The following is a 4,645-nucleotide window of genomic DNA, read 5'->3' on the forward strand; positions in this document are numbered from 1 at the left end:
TCTGAGTTCGAGGCCAGCCTGGTCTACAGAGTGAGTTCCAGGACAGCCAGGGCTATACAGAGAAACCCTGTCTCGAAAAACCAAAAAAAAAAAAAATATCTCTATCTATCATCTATCTATCTATCTATCTATCTATCTATCTATCTATCTGTCTATCTATGTGTGTGTTTGAGACAGTTCTCACTATATAGCCCAGGCTATCCTGATACTCATTATGTAGACCAGGTTGGTCTTAAAATCACAGAGACCTACCTACCTCTGCTTCCCAAGCTCTAGTCATCTGATCCCCTCTTCTGGTGTGTCTGAAGACAGCTACAGTGTAAAATAAAATAATACATAAAATAATCAAAACAAAAAAACCTCAAAGAATGTAGGATGTAAGTCAGTAGTAGAGTGAACGAATGAGCAAGGCCATTCTCACACACACACACACACACACACACACACACACACACACACACAAAAGAGAGAGACAGAGAGACAGAGAGACAGGGAATGAAAGAGAAATTTATTATTTTTTCCTGGATTTTAAAAAAGATTTATTTATTTATTTATTGTATGAGTGCTCTGCTGCATATACTTCCACAGGCCAGAAGAGGGCACCAGATCCCCTTACAGATGGTTGTGAGCCACCATGTGGTTTAAGATATTTATATATATATATATATATATATATATATATATATATATATATATGCTGTCACTGTCTTCAGACACACCAGAAGAGGGCATCAGATCCCATTACCAATGGTTATGAACCACCATGTGGTTGCTGGGAGTTGAACTCAGGACCTTTGGAGGAGCAGTCAGTGCTCTTAACCACTGAGCTATCTCTCCAGCCCAAGGAAATGCCTTTATGAGATTCAGCCATTAGGTATTTTCTCAACTAGTTATCAGTGGGGAAGTGTTCAGCCCACTGTGGGTGGGGCCATCCCTGGGCTGGTGGCCTGGGTTCTATAAGAAAGAAGGCTGAGCAAGCCAGGGAAAGCAAGCCAGTAAGCAGTGTCCCTCCATGGCCTCTGCATCAGCTCCTGCCTCTAGGTTCCTGCCCTGCTTGAGTTCCTGTTCTGACTTCCTTTGGTGATGGACTATGATGTGGAAGTGGAAGCCTAGTAAACCCTTTCCTCCCCAACTTGCTTTTTGGTCATGGAGTTTTGTCACAGCAATAGAAACCCTAACTAAGCCCACCTCGATCTTTTAGTCTTTCTGCACTCCCACTGCCCCCAAGTGCTGGGATTACAGTTGTACACCACCACACTCGACTTTTTAATGTCAATTCTGGGAATAAAGATTAAGGCTTCATGCTTATGCAAGCAACATTTTATTTCAGCCATCTCCCTACCCAGTCTCTAAAAGTATTCCTGGGGAGTTAACTCTAAGATAAAAGCAAATGCAGGGCGTGATGCAGTGAGCACTGATGCAGTGAGCACTGATGCAGTGAGCACTAATACAGTAAGCACTGGTACACTAAGCACTTAAGCACTGATGCAGTGAGCACTGATACAGTGAGCACTGATTGATACAGTAAGCACTGATACAGTAAGCACTGACAGTAAGCACTAATACAGTGAGTACTGATGCAGTAAGCACTGATACAGTGGGCACTGATACAGTGAGCACTGATGCAGTGAGCACTGATGAACTAAGGTCTATTGTCACAACCAAACAGGATTTCTCTACATGTCGATTTCTATTAAACAGGAGTGCAGTCTCAGATGACACCAACACAGGAGGTTGCTGGAGGCAGTGGAGAGACTGGGCTAGCCCCAGAATCCCCTACCCCCAAGACAGGGCTTCTCAGTGTAGCCTTGGCTGTCCTGGAGCTCACTTTGTAGACGAGGCTGACCTGGAACTCAACGATCTGCCTGCCTCTGCCTCCCAAGTGCTGGGATTAAGTCTGTCTTGTCTATCACGTCTGCTGTGGGATTAGCAATGCTTTCTCGTGTGTGTTTATGGGCATGTGTTTGCAGATGGCTGCAAAGAGAAGAGGGGGTTGGATCCCTGTAGCTGGAGGAACAGGCAGTTGTGAGCTGTCTGATGTGGGTTTATTGGAAGAGCATCAAGGGGCCTTAATTGCTGAGACATCTCTCTGGATCTAAGCAGACTTATAAAAAAAATAAATTGCTTGAAGCATATTATTTTATTGATGGAAAGTTAACTAACATACCTTCATGTCAAGCCCAAACGAGGATAATACAAAAATACAAAATTACTATTAAACCTCATAAACAAGGAAGGAAATAAAAGTCAATAAAATATTAGCAAGTCTGACTTAACAGTCTATACTAAATATAAAGTCTGTATTATATTCTGTAAGCCCATACATACACCGCAGCTAAATAGGCTTTATATCAGATGTACAATTTCAATATTTGAAAACCGATCATTGTAAGTTACTGTGGTCGTTGACAACACTGAACTTGTGTGTGTAATGAAGGCTGAAGGTTCAAGTTTCCTCTCCCCATAATCAACTGCAAAGTTGAAGGTGATGATATGCCTGCAAACCCAGAACTTGGATGACAGGCAGGAAGCACAAGAAAGAGTTCAAGGTCATTTTAGCTACATCTCAAGTTCAAGGCCAGCAGAGCTTGAAGAAACTCTTTTTAAAAAGAAACAACAAAACCCTAAAACAACAGGAAAAAAACTTATAGAAAATGCTTGTCTTGTGCCAGGAAGGATGGCGTACCCCTGCTATCTCAGCCCTCGGGAGACAGAGGTTGGGGGATCTCTGAATTCAAGATTAGCCTGGTCTACAGAGTGAGTTCCAGGACAGCCAGAGCTATACAGAGGAACCCTGTCTCAAAAAACAACCGAACCAAACCAAACCAAACCAAACCAAAAAAAAAAAAAATTAAAAAGGAAATACTTGTCTTTAATGAAATATTACATATTTTACCTTTGAAACTTTTTTTTTCACAATATAGCTACTGTATAGGATATTTGGCCCTCCCAAACATTGATATACATCTATGAACATACTATCTTTATTGAGAATATTCATCACTTGGGAGACAGTTACATAGTTCTATTAGATTCCCCTCTTGATATTTCCCTTAAATGTGTCATCGTATCAGGGATTATTTCCATCTGGAATGTGGGTGGTTGCTCCTCATTTGCTTGATAAATATATCTAGACATATGGAAATCATTCTCATATTTGCATGGGAAAACTGACAAACCGTCGCTACTCTACCTATAATCCGAGCTCAGAATATATTCAGTGCAGATTTGTGTACAAGTGGATGTCTTGCTTGTTTCAGTTTTCAATAACACAGGACGTACGCAGTGGAGCTTGACATACTTGGGATTCAAAATTACTTCTTTCCATCATGACATTGCCAGAGTACAAATGTTAGCAACAAGCACTGTGGTTTTGCTTTTTTTTTTTTCCTTAAAGATTATTTTTATGTGCATTAGTGTAAGTATGTATGAGGGTGCCAGATCCCCTATAATTGGAGGTATAGACAGTTGTGAGCTGCCCAGTTGGTGCTGAGAATTGAACCTGGGTCCTTTGGAATAACAGACATTGCTCTTAACCACTGGATCATCTCTCTAGCGCCCATGTGTAGGCATAATGTTATTGTGCATTGTGTAAAGACACCATGGTTATTCAAATGGTGATTTCTGTGTCCCTATATCTGGTTGCAATCCTTAGTCTGAAAATCTTCTTTCTCAATGTTGTATAAATGACCTGGCCAGTGGGTCAGTCAACGGGGTCTGCAAGGGAGAGAGTGGGGATGGAGGGGCAAGAGACATGAAGACTGGAGACAAGACAGGCTGTTTGATCAAGTCTCATTTATTGAAAGGCAACTATTGGTATATAAGTACAAGCTGGGGAGTGCAGCTGGAGACACTTAACCACAAGACCAGGATGTGTCAAGAAAAAACAGGGTGTTATCTCTCATCAGGGTGGAAAAGTACCAACCTGTAAGTAAATAGCCTGAGATGGCTGTGGAGATGACAGCGTCTTTCTGCTAAGAGTTGGCTCCCAACATATAAACTGCTCCCCAATTATTACTTGATTGGTCAATAAATCTAGCTGATTAGCCAATGACTGAGCAGGGGAGAGAATAGGGGAGGACTTCCTCTTAGCCAGGGAAGGGGCAGGAGAGAGAGGAAGTGGGGGTTTGTCACCAGGACAGAGTCCAGGAGAGACCACTGGAGAAATACCCGGAGCAGAGAAAGCTATAAAATAAGGAATTGTGAGGATCTTGGCAGGTAGCCAGGTTAGCACAGAGGATTTGTAAGACCCCAACTCAGTGTGTTTCTTAGACCCCTAGAAACAAAGCCCAGCATGGAGTTCTTTGTTCTTTCGCCTTCAGCCTGAGAAACCGATGACCACTGGAACTAGCTCATCACAATCTTGAACCACCCTGGCGCCTGACTTATTGTGTAAGGGACCAAGAATGTTTGCCAAAGATAGCCTGTAACCTTTCTGTAAGAGATGAGCTGTAATCTATCATCCCCATTCTTATGTTTACTTAGCGTCCCCACCAAGAATGTTTGCCAAAGATAGCCCGTAACCCTTCTGTAAGAGATGAGGTGTAATCCATCATCCCCATTCTTGTGATGTTTACTCAGTTTCCCCATTCTTTGTGGTCTTATCCTCCCCTTTCTTTGTGTTTTTTTCCTTTAAAAACCCTCA

Source organism: Mus pahari, chromosome 10 (genome assembly GCF_900095145.1).
Source record: "Mus pahari chromosome 10, PAHARI_EIJ_v1.1, whole genome shotgun sequence".
In the NCBI taxonomy this organism is placed as follows: Eukaryota; Metazoa; Chordata; class Mammalia; order Rodentia; family Muridae; genus Mus; species Mus pahari.